This window comes from Papaver somniferum, chromosome 10 (assembly GCF_003573695.1).
Source record: "Papaver somniferum cultivar HN1 chromosome 10, ASM357369v1, whole genome shotgun sequence".
NCBI classification, from domain to species: domain Eukaryota; kingdom Viridiplantae; phylum Streptophyta; class Magnoliopsida; order Ranunculales; family Papaveraceae; genus Papaver; species Papaver somniferum.
The window spans coordinates 129,006,292-129,018,807 of NC_039367.1; the positions used below are offsets into that span (position 1 = coordinate 129,006,292).

The window sequence follows — 12,516 nt, forward strand, 5'->3', positions numbered from 1 at the left end:
GAACTTTGTTGCGTAATAATACTATGATGTATCTTCAACAAGTACAAGATGAACACACGTATAGTTGAAGAACCAAGGAAATCAAGCATGTTGGGTTTTGGAGTTGTAATGCTTTCATTTGTTTAAATCCATATTGGTTGTGGTGAAGTTTGTTCCATCAATTTCACATCTCTTTAAAAGGGGGAAAAACCTAGGGTTTGATCAAATCCTAATAGTAAGTATCTCAATCACTTGTTACTGTTCTTATCTTTGTGAATCTCATCTAGTATTTCTATTATTAGGTGAATGAATTGTTGATCCATCCATTGGGGTGAGTATAATTTAGGCAAATTGTTATCCAAGTGCTATATGCACCTTGAAGAAGATTGTATCCCCAAATTGGGAGAATTGTGTGTAACCCATTGTTAGATTATAGTGGAAGATTTTCCCGTGATTTTTTACCCTTCACCTTGGAGGGGTTTTTCCACGTAATTGCCGGTGTTGTGTGATTGCTTCTTATATCGTCATAGTTGTTGTTATTTTCCGCATTTTGTTTCATTGCTCGTGTGGTTTTCGTATTGCACATAGCGGCTCGGATTTAGCAAGTCTCCCCCAACAAAATCTGCCTCCTAGTGTTATATCTCCTTCTATGACTCTCTGTAAAGATTCATCAACATCCTTGTAAAACAGCTGCAAAGAACCATAACAACAATACGTATATTAAGACTGAACTTCAGCTCAACATACAACCAAAATCATTCCTAGACTTGGTCACTCCAGCCTCATTCCTTGCTTGCCTAAACCACCCTTCATTCAACAGCTTTGCATCCGACTGTAGCAGCAACACCAGCTCCTTCACCTGGAAAAAACTTGACCAAACCCTTACAAACTTGAGCCACACCGCTGTCAATACTCATCCAATTCGAATCCCTTTAAATAGTCCATCTTTCAGTTGTATAGCAGCAACATTTTACAGCTAAAATATCAGCTCAAATCGAACCCAGTTCAGCTCCAAACTCCAGGCTTCAGCCAACACCACCAAACATCAAGCTTTCTCTGTCTTGTTCTTTCATGCTCAAATATCTCTCAAAACCCATTGTAGATGTCTCACAAATCTTGGCAGCAACAACCAATTCTCAGCTTCAAACCTTACCTCCTCCAAAACGAACCACTTCAGCCCGCAATTCGAGTTACGCCCTTCATTGTTCTTATCAGCAGAAACTACTTGAAATCCTCCTCTTAATCGCTGATTTCCGTTCAAAAATTTACCCCAATTTCAGACCTCATCTTCGTGATTCAGCCATCACAACAACAGCTTCAATTCCACCCCCATTCATCTGGTTTACGCCTTCAAACGAACCAACAATTCTGCCATCAACCTGAGCTCTAACTAGCACACACTCGAACCATTGATTACCCAAAAACCCAGCAGAAACAACATCACATCCCTTGTTATCTATTTTGGTTCAATTGGTCTTCAAACATCAGTTCGAACTCATTTTACACTAGTGGAAAAATGCCGTTTCAAGATAGAAAGTGTCATATTAGCGATATATACGATACTATGCAGGTGCTGCTGACACTACCAAGTTGACTCAAATTTGCGATACTTTCCAGTTGTCGCTAGAACCGACAGCTAGATAACGTCGTAGATTTATTTACAATATAAAAAAATAAATCTGAAATTCAGCTGAATCCCAGATCAGATTTGCCTGACTGTACTACTGGGAAGAAATAAATTTGAACAAAGCTCAAATTACCCTGAAATAAACTTGGATTTATAAATTCAAATGGTTAAATAAAAAACCATTGCATTTGTTATACAATTCATAACTGAATTCAGTTTACACTTGGATTCGGAATCACAAAAGAAAACAAACAATAAGGCCGGAATTCATACAAGTCAGATATTAAAGTTCTAAGGTTCATAAAGACAACTGGGAACCAGCAAAACGAGATCCTGCCAGATGATGAACTGAGCCAACAATTCAAGAACATCAAACCTACAACAAATAAAATGTGCCAACATCACTTAATTATAAAAGCAAAGTGAATATACTATGATGAAATTTGAATAATAGCACAACAAGTAAATTCATGACAACAAACAGCTCTATCTCATTATCGTTCTAAGAATCCAAGTTATCCTCGGCATTTACCAATATAAGCCAAAGTATTGAAATGCTTAAGTGGATCATTGTGAATACACAAACTGCACGGCAAGTAGAACATAAAGCTTAAACCTTAGCAGATTTCGCAAACACCCGGGTGTGCAGAAAAATCACTGAAAAATGAATATACTAGGATGTAATTTGAATAATAGCACAACAAGTAAATTCATGACAAAAGATACCGCTCACTACCTATTGTTCTAAGAATCTAAGATATCTGACACATATTATGAGCAGTATAGACTTATGCAAACTGGAGGCAACCTTGGTGACACAAACTTAAGATGCAAAAAAAAAAAAAAAAAAACCTCACTAACAGTATTATATGCATTATGGGTTAAAAAGAAAGGTAATGTCATCTGAATCTTGACTAAAGTTGTCGGGGTAAAGATATTCCCGATAACTTGGACTCGTTCTTATGTTTCAATAATGATAAGTCATCCTTTTCAATATAGTGAAGTGATGAAATATAACTGATTTCAGTATGCAAATGATATAAGAGAAACACGGCAACATGATAAATAAAAAAATCTAAGAACTTCATTAATAGCAAAGTAACACCATCTAGATTTCAAAACAGTTGAAAGTGATGGAGATGGTATACCTGTAGATCTTTGAGGAATCCACCTGCACCAAGTAGACCTTCCCTACACACATCATCATCAGCACAAAGTACATAACCTCTATCTTTTCTTTCAATGTATTGGAGAGCTTAAAAAGATCTCCGAGGATTGCATCATGATCTAGGTGTTCATGGAATCACTATTGGTGTTCATCAAGTGGTTATCCATTTCCATACTCATTCAATCACTTGTACTCAGCTGCACAACAAAACCAAACCGAATCAAACGAAGCATGAATCAGCAGCGAGAAATTGTAAATACTAAAAAACTAAAAAACATTTACAGTTGCACCTATGAAGAGGGAGTGTGATCATTGAACTTCAATAACAGAGTGCAATATATACCAACAACGTCCTGCTCTCCTTAGACATTTATACACCTATGAAGCAAAGTACAAAGAATTAATTAAAAACAAGTTAGAGAGTTCCGAACTACTACAATGCTCACTGGCACACAGAGAACTAATATCCTTGTACTTCCTACAGAAGTTTTCCCCACAGGAATAAGGTCACCTAACCCGGAGTCCGGTGTACTACAAAATTTGAGAACTGATTAAGCAGACAAGTAAATTAACCCATCACTTTTTCACGCAAATATACGATGAAAAAGGACAAGTTGGGTATTATACTGACCCATGGAAGTTTTCTTCCTCCTGTTGCGACCAAATAATAAACATTTTCCACCTGCGGGTCGATCTGGAAAAATCATCATCATAGATAACAGTGAAATTTATTTTATAAGTTTCTGTTTGAGGTTATGAGTCTTATGACTACTGCAGGAAACTGGAAGAGATCACTAACAATGCTTACCTCAGGAGCCATCCAAAGTTACTTTCTATTCTCTGCAGTCATCACTTCAGATTCAGCTAGCGCCCGTGGAAACATCTTTTGAATCTGCACAATCCAGTAACTTTAAGTACTATCCCAAACTAAAATAAACACAAAAGTGTATAAATATGATGAATACAAAGGTATCCCCTCAACAGAGGGGAGCAACATACTTCTTTACACTAAGCAGACTTTACTTCATGGTGATCAGAAAGAAAATAAAAAGTATTCATATACTAAAAGCTTCATAACTAGAGAAAAATAAGTAAACTAAATTGTTGTAATGCCAATGACTATGATTCCCACCAACTTGAGCATCTTCTCTGTGAATGTTACTGTTTGGCATTGTCTTTGTAATAGTCTACAGGTTGCAAGAAATACAACTTGAATTCATTCATATAATTACGTACTGATGATGATCTATGAGCTTTACTTCGAATACTATTGGTTCATTCATGTCATTCCATATTCTATCAACACCATTTACAACAGTTTACTGGCCCACCATAAGCATGTTTTCTCCTGAGTATAACTAGGATCATTCATCAACTTCTGTCTCCATGATTGCTACAGCCAATCGCCCGAAAGAACCACACATCAATAAAAGAGGATAGTGAATTATCCTTGAGAATTGGTCAAACCGAAAGCAAATCATCCCTAAGAGCTTGTCTCGACCAGCATCTGATTCTCACTTTGTCACCTGTATTCACGACAAAAAATGGCAGAGTACAACTAGTAGGTTGGTTTCTATGAGCTCGAGCAAATGAATCAAAGAATTGGCATAATTTATACATCAAACACCTTCACTTTATGATAGAGCTCGCCATGACTAGTAAGCTTAGGCTTGGTCTCATATTTAAAGAAGGCATCATTGAGAACTTGTATATGGTTAGAGAATTATAATTAGTCAGAAAAAAATGTATGTAATTGCATAAGCTGGACTTCCATGTTGCGCAAAGTAGTCCACACAATCTGCATTATAAAATCAACCATAACCCGACAACGACTCTCACTCAAACTTGTCTAGGCATCTTAGTTTGATATATAACTTATAAGTAATAACTCGTTAGTTCAACATTTTTGAAGTCTTTGATCATCATTATACGAACAAATACCTAACACCATTCAAATAAACAGAGCATGTGGCAATTTATCCACTTAAGACTTCATAAAAACCATAAAATGAAAAAATGTAATCAATGAATAAACTTATTCCAAAGTAAATTGAAATTTAACGTGACACCAAGATGAAAATCAGGATTCAATTAGCTTTAACATATCAAATTCACAGAAAACTGCAAAAAAAAGGCCAAGATTTAAGACTTCTGATTACCTTCTTGGCCGAACATCTAGCATTATCAGGACGCGCAAGACGGCAAATCGAAGGATGTTGGCGATACTCCCAGCACCTCACCCTCTGCAAAAACATCATCATGCCGGATTGTTTCTTCCTCCATAAGTCAGAATGGTACTTGTAAGCACCTATCAAACCCAACAAAATCATTAATCCTAAAAAACAAAAAGTAGTCCCGACATATTATAAACAAGTCCAAGTTAAACACAGAATTCATTACCCTGAAGTTCAACCCAGAATCAATTGGCCTGATTTCAATAACCCTAATAACATCTCCAGTAACTATAACTAAGCTGAGAAAATATAAAACCTCAAAACGGATTTTTAAAAAAAAAAAGAAAAAGACAAATCCATAATTATAAAAATCCAGGGCTTCATTCTGATGAAAACCCCCAAAATTGATGAAAGAATGATTCTTCAATTAAACCCAAAACTATGTTGCAACTGCAACTTGAAAGATCTGAACTTTAAAATTTTCTTGTAGAGGGGAAAATAGAGGAAAGCAGTAACAAAAAATAAAGCAAACCCAACCATCAAACCGCAAAATCAAAATCTAACAACAAACTCTTCCTCAAACGATAAAGAAAACACAAAAAAATGACTACAAACCCTTTAATTCAATTCACCATCAAACCGCAAAATAAAAATCTAACAACAAACTCTTCCTCAAACGATAAAGAAAACACAGAAAGAAAATGACTACAAACCCTTTAATTCAATTCTTTGTAGTATTCTTTTGCACCACCAGCTCCACGACCAGCATACCCACCACCAAGAGAAGGAGACAGAGCTCAATAACAAACCCTGAAATCAAAAATCCCTTGTATAAAAAACCTCTAAAGATGCAGTTGAACCAGGGGACTGATTTAAGAAAAATAGAGAAGAGATTGAGTAAAAAAGTTTTACCCATTTTGCTTTAAAGATGGAGAACGAGTTATACCCTTTTTGTTGTACAGATGGAGAGAAACCTAAAAAGTTTATCCTGCAATCAAAAAGCCTTGAAATTAAAATTCAAAAAAAAAAAGGTTACAGATCTGGTTTAAAATTGAAGAATTAAGGTTAAAGATCACTAACATTAATTAATTCTTTAAAGATGAAGATTCAGGGTTGGAGAAGAGAAGTAGAGAGTTCTTTTTTCCTCTCAGAAATAACACACGGAAGAGAAGAAGAAGCGGCGTTAAGAGAGATGAGAAAAAAAATGAAATGTTTCTCTCTCTCTTCCCGTGTAGTGTAGATAAGTTATGTGAGATATTTTTCTCTCCACGTATCGGTGTACTGTAGCCTGTAGAGCCATGTGAGATTTTTCTCTTTCCAGTAGTAGGACCATAGCAACAATACTGTTCATACGTCGTTGTATAAGTCAACTAAAATTTTGACACAACGACATCTTGACTTTAGTCAGCCAACTTTTTGTATTGAGATATTTGTTTTGTGTCGTTGACTGATGTCCTAAATAGGGGTGCACATACCCTATCCATACCCGCCAATCCTACCCTACCCGCCAGTGTTGTAACCTTATCCTATCCTACCCATTATTTGGCGGGTAGGGTGACGGTTAGAGATTTTTTTACCCGCCGTTAAATGGGTAGGATGACGGGTAAAGCACGAAATTACCCTACCCTACCCGCCTACCTGTCTAATACTGAAAAGACAAAGTAACCCTTGTATCGTTTTCTCCTCCTGCCTATTTTTTTGTTATTTTAAAACATATTAGGGGTAAAAGACAAAGTAACCCTTGAATGGATTTTACTTTCTATCGAACCATTTCATCTATTTTTCATTCGAACCATTTCTCTCTTTTCATTCGAACCATTTCATCTCCTCGTCTCTGCAGTAGCGAAGTGAAGTCTGGGTTTCCATCTGAAGATGTAAGTGATTTGTGTGTTCGATTTGTGTATCGTTATGTGTTTGAATCTATTTTTTGCTCATCTCAATCCACTTTCTTATCTCTGCAGAAGAGAATTTAGGGTTTCAGGCTTCAAGTGCAGTTTGAGGTTTTGGGGGTTTCGATCTGAAGATGTAAGTGTTTAAAGCTTTCAATTTGTTTTTTGATTTGGGTTTCGATTTGTTCTTTTGGATTAGGCTTTCATTAAGGTGTTGATGTGTTAATTAGATTTTCTATTTTATATTAGTAACTGATTTTGAAATTTTTATGAAAAACCCTATACTACTGAAATAGAACGTGGGAATTAGGATTTCTCTGTATTCTTTTGCTTGGGTTTGTTTGCTTTGTTATATAAAACCCTCTTTGCTTCATCTATTTGATTATACTTGGTTTTCCATAATGTAAGTGTTTTGAATTAGATTGTTATGTGGCTGCCCTGATTTATTGTGTATTAACTCTTTACTTCATCTATTTGATTATGCATATGTTGGTGACCATTTTCCCTCACTTGCAATCTGCTTAGGCTTTGAACTGTTAAGTAACGTTATCAGGTTTGGTTCCCTCCCTTATAGACACATTTCTTGATCTGTATCTTTGATAATTTTAGATGAATTTTCGTGTCTTTGCTTCTAGTTGTCCGTTGTTTAACATGTATGATATATGGTCAACTGTTGTTCAAGTAAATCAACTGACTTAAGTGTATCTTATGGAACATAGCTCAATAAATGAATTTAGAGAACAAAAAGTAGGTTTGTTCTATTACAGATTGTTTCAGGAAGCAGAGCTTATACCTTGTTACAAAACCTATACATCCCACATATGATGAGCATGATTAGACACTCATACCCCTTAAGAGTTCTTATTCTCATCTAGGGAGAGATGAGAGTCAACGAAAGAGATTACTGCTTGTGACATGTCCTTCCACATTGTGGAGAATCTGGTGGTTTTTTGAAAACATATATGTTTTTTAAAGAACCTTTTCCATGTATAGATTTTCTACTTTGTGAATCCAAATTTTTAGAGAAGCAATATGAAGTAGATACCTTTGTATTTCACAATTAATGACTGCATTGGTAGGAAGTGCATTGGTTGATAACTTTCACCTTAGGTGTTGTTGATATACCGGTGTTACTGTCAGTTAGTATTTTCCAGTTTGGGTGTAGTTATCATGAATGAACTCAAATGGATTAAGTTTTGTGTTGAAGTTTGCTAGTAGAAAGTATTACGAGCGTAAAAGAGTACTTTTATGTAGTCTTTGAAGGTTATGTTAAGAGTGATGTTTGTATTTCATTGTTGGAATGTGGAGATCTTTGTTATGTTATATTAGTGTGGTTAGAAGCCATATGGGTGAGAATATGTTACTTAAATACAACAAGTTTTGGGGTGAGCATAAGAACATGAATCCTTTATTGTTTATTGTTGTGCTTCTTGACCCAAGAGAAAAAGAACGTGGACTGCAAGTAATACTAGAAAACCTGATTGTGCATGATATTCTTTGGATGAAACAAAGATTGGTAAAAAATTGGTTAGATGAAGTGAAAGAGGATTTTAATGAATTATTCACAGCTTATAAGGCAGAATATATAGGTGTAGGAAGTGTGTTAGCCTCGTCGGAGTCCGTAGGTGATACTTGTGGTAGTCCTAGTCAAGAGAGTTGTAGTTCTACTTCTACGTCACATAGAAAGAGAATACATAAGGCCCATAAAGAAGAACGTAAAACCCAGTTATCTATAACGGAGGATGTTGACAAATCAGAGTTGGAAAGATACTTATCGGATCAGATTTACTCACCAACAAAAGACAACAAAAATGGTTCGAAGTTTGATATACTCACTTGGTGGAAAAGCAATGCTGCAAGATTTGATATTCTATCACTTATAGCAAGAAATATACTTGCTATTCCCGTCTCTTCAGTTGCAAGTGAATCTGCTTTCAGTACTGGAAAGCGAATACCTGGTCATTTCCGAAGTTCTTTAAAACCCTAAACTGTGGAAGCTTTGATTCTCCTACAAAACTGGTTAAGGACACCGATTGATATGGATCCATCTACATTTGGAGCTGAAGAGAAGGAGGATGACGTCTTAGAGTCAGGTATACAACTTTCCTACATTGATTCTCCTACATTTGTCAAGTCTCTGCTGTTTTCAGTTTCTTACAATATAGTATAACCATATGTATATTTCCATCAGTAAGTATACTGAGACCTCTTAATCAACATTTGTTGGTTCTCCTTCGGTGCAAGGATTTCTATTTTATCATGTTGTTGTAATCAAGTGCCATGTAGCTTGAAGTCAGAATTGCTTTACAGTTCGCAGTGCCTAAATCAGATCTTTTGATGACTGTAAAGGATGATTCAAGCATATAAATGCATTGTATTGTATTAGGTGTTGTAGAACTACCTGGCATGTATCTCATTAGGAAACCGTGAAGTTGCAGATATAGCTTTAGTGTCTTTTTATTGATGTAGTGGTGATATATGCAAAGAGATGTGAACTCAGAAAACAAAAAATATGCAAAGGATGACGGGTACTTGAACATGATTAGAGTTAGGTCTCTGTCATTATTCCTGTGTATGCTTGCACATGGTTTTGTTTGGCCATAATATGTTAAGGTTATAAGATAATGTCCTGCTTATTCAACACTTGTAGATTTAGGATAACATTATTTCATGTCTGGGTTTCTGCCTTTTCTGAAATATACTGCCTTTTCTGAATACAGTGCTCTGAGTTGCATGTTAGTTCTAAACCTATCAAATGAGCAGTTTCTTCTTCTTATTTTTCTGTACTTTTTTTGAAGTATAGTTACTATCTCGAACTCATAGAATTTAGCAATTTCCTAGCCTCTTATTTTGTCTTTCAAACATTAACAGATACAAAACTTGTTGTGATATTACTTGATGTTAGTATTATGACTGAACTTTGCATCAAATCATTCACTATTATGACTGAATCTAACAAGAGATAACTTGTATGCAGATTTATTTGGTGATCTTAGTACTTATTCCATCATCGTAGATGATGATTGAAGAAGAAGGTCAATATGAAGAGCTTTTGGTGATGATACTGTTATATGAAGAACAAGGTCACGTGAAGAACATGGAATTGGGCTGGGATTCATCGTCTATTTCAAAAAGAATACAACTCTTTTCTTGAGAATACTTTTGTTTGTACATTTTTTATGGTTATGCTTTTGTTTCTAAATTCATCGTTGGTCTACTAGCACAACATGCACGGTCCCTTTTCTTGTTCAGAGTCTGAAATTCAGACTTCAGAAAGTCATGGAGAAGGGGGGAAAACGGTTATACCCGCCACCCTACCCTACCCGACCCGCCAGAGAATGGGTTGGGTAGGATCTTACCCGTTTAATGGCGGGTAGGGTGGCGGGTAAAAATTTTCTTAACCGCCAGTAAACGGGTATGGTGGCGGGTATAGGCCATATCCTACCCACCCTACCCGTTGTGCATCCCTAGCCCTAAATAGCTTTTTTTCCACTAGTGTTAGCCTGCAAGGTCGAGCTTCAAAAGCCCTTGATGGACCCCGGCAAATACCCATTGTAGACTCCCCAAAATCAGACACAGCAGCAGTACATTTCCAACTGAATTTCAGCTCAATTTCTTCCCTTTTTCTGGTTCGGAACACCAGCATATTCACTCCATTCTTCGTTCTTCTTCTTAGCTTCAGGTAAGGGTCTTGATCCATGGAGAAAAGCCACCAAATTCATAGCTAGGTTGTCGGCAGACATGGCTGATAGTTTCTCGGAGGGAGAGAGAGAATTGTGAACTGAGAGGGGGAATGAGGTTCACCTGCTTGTACATATTGGTTTCTAATGAAACCTAATCTCATTTCTTCATAGCGCACATGTGTACCTAGGTGGTGAATTCCACTAACTGTTTAGGGCCATTTCTTTTTTTCTAGCCATGTTAAGCCTATAATATAACCTTCAGACCCAGCAGCTCATATACATACCACCCCTATATTGGCCTGAACTCTGAATTCGTAGGCGTTGGCATCTGGCAACACCTCTTGATTATCTGACAGCTTCATTTTGGTTATAGTAGCACCACCAATGGCATGAGTTTTAAGCGTATATCCGATATGACTCCTTTGAACGCTTTTTCCTCCTTCGAAATCTTCCACCAATAGCAACCGACTCTTACTTCTCGGATTTATTTCTTCTTTTCAATGTCTCTTCATCACTAAAGCTAATCTTCCACCAATAGCAGCCGCCTCTAATTCTCGGATTTACTTCTTCTCTTCAATGTCTCTTCATCACTAAAGCTGTCATGCTTTTCAGACAAAATTTGCATCACTAAAGCCGACATGCTTTTCAGATAGAGATGAAGAAATAAAAGCAAATAATGAGAAATAATCCGCCTCCAACAACAGTTGCACATGAGATGAGACTTTTGCTCTGTTTCTTCTTCTTTTGTTCCAAATGACTCCAAAGTACCTAAATACTCAAAAGCAAACATAAAATACATAATTTACAAGAAAACTTAGCGAAGAAAGCATAAACAATAGATAAACATTAAGGTGTTTTAGACACCTATGAGTGGGCTGCCAAAGCAACGTCTCATGCTGCTGCACCACTTTACTACATCATTTCACGTCCAAAAGACAAGTCAGTGCAGTGGGATAGCTAGAGGTCTTTTGTTTGCCCAGTTGCCATATAGTGGATCTAATAAAGAACGGAGATGAACTTTGGTGCGAGATGGAGGGTTCGTGGACTGCTACTGCCATTGTTGTTGGTTCGAATGAAGATGGGTATTCATCGAAGAAGAGATTAAATGGAGTTGTGCTTAATTTGTGTGAGCTTATGCAATCGCTGGGAGAAATTGCATGGAGGGTGTTTGCCTCTTTGTTGCTGTTTGGAGTTACGAGAAGACAGAAGGAATTTTGTATATGGAGTCAGAGATGATTCATTCAATTGAAATTTCTCAACTGAGAGACAACACATCAACCACTACAATGAATTTTGGGAGTCTTAAGACGAGTTGGTGCTTTGCTGTGGCTGAAATATAAATGGACCTGTAGCTGGTTTTGGAATGGAGAATGGATGAGTCGAAGCTAGCCTGAATTTTGTACTGTCGAAGCAGTCAAGAAGGGCCGCTGCTGTGGGGTGAATATGCGATTGTTCTTACTCTGTTGCCTGTCGACAGCAACACGGATGGCCGATGAGTTCGAGACAGTGGGCATGATGCGTTTGCGAATTTTCCGCAATGAGAATCGTGGTTTTGATGTGGCCAAGCTTGGTTGCTGCTGTTGTGATCGGTGAATGAAGGAAAAGGTGCAAAAGGATGAACTGATTCTAAATGGAGTTTGTTGTTAATGGTAGCTGTACAGAGAGCTCGGACCTGAGTATAAATGGGTTTTGAGATGCAGCGAATTCAGGCTACAAGAAATGTTGACAAAGAAGCCGACTGGTGACGAAATTGTGCATGTTCTGTAATACAGGGAGTAATAGGCACTGCAGCTGAGAAGAAAGAAGATGAGTGTCAAATGTGAAGTCAGTGGGCTAATGGTGGTTCTCGAATGGAGCGGAAAAGCTAGGTGATGAACGTATGGATTTAATGGAAGTTCTGGTGACGTTAAATGGTGCTGGTGATGGTGGCCGTCTGGCAGTTTTCAGCCGTGAATAAAGTTGGAACCAATCTCCATGAACTAATGATTGCAGGCGG

At 37.1% G+C, this 12,516-nt stretch overlaps 1 long non-coding RNA gene across 9 annotated transcripts; it reads right to left on the reverse strand.

The window, feature by feature from the left end:
• Positions 1-1,735: 1,735 nt before the first annotated feature.
• On the reverse strand, positions 1,736-6,168 carry LOC113318086. 9 transcript variants are annotated; one of them, XR_003344274.1, is made up of 9 exons: positions 6,029-6,168; positions 5,861-5,936; positions 5,662-5,758; positions 4,011-5,082; positions 3,583-3,666; positions 3,406-3,468; positions 3,065-3,152; positions 2,755-2,971; positions 1,736-1,982 (listed from the first exon to the last, which is right to left on the reverse strand). It is a non-coding gene; the product is annotated as an uncharacterized LOC113318086 (long non-coding RNA). The 9 variants fall into 9 exon arrangements; XR_003344275.1 differs by having other exon boundaries at positions 2,755-3,152; positions 4,934-5,082; XR_003344269.1 differs by having other exon boundaries at positions 2,755-3,152; positions 3,583-4,300; positions 4,934-5,082.
• Between the last annotated feature and the right edge of the window lie 6,348 nt (positions 6,169-12,516).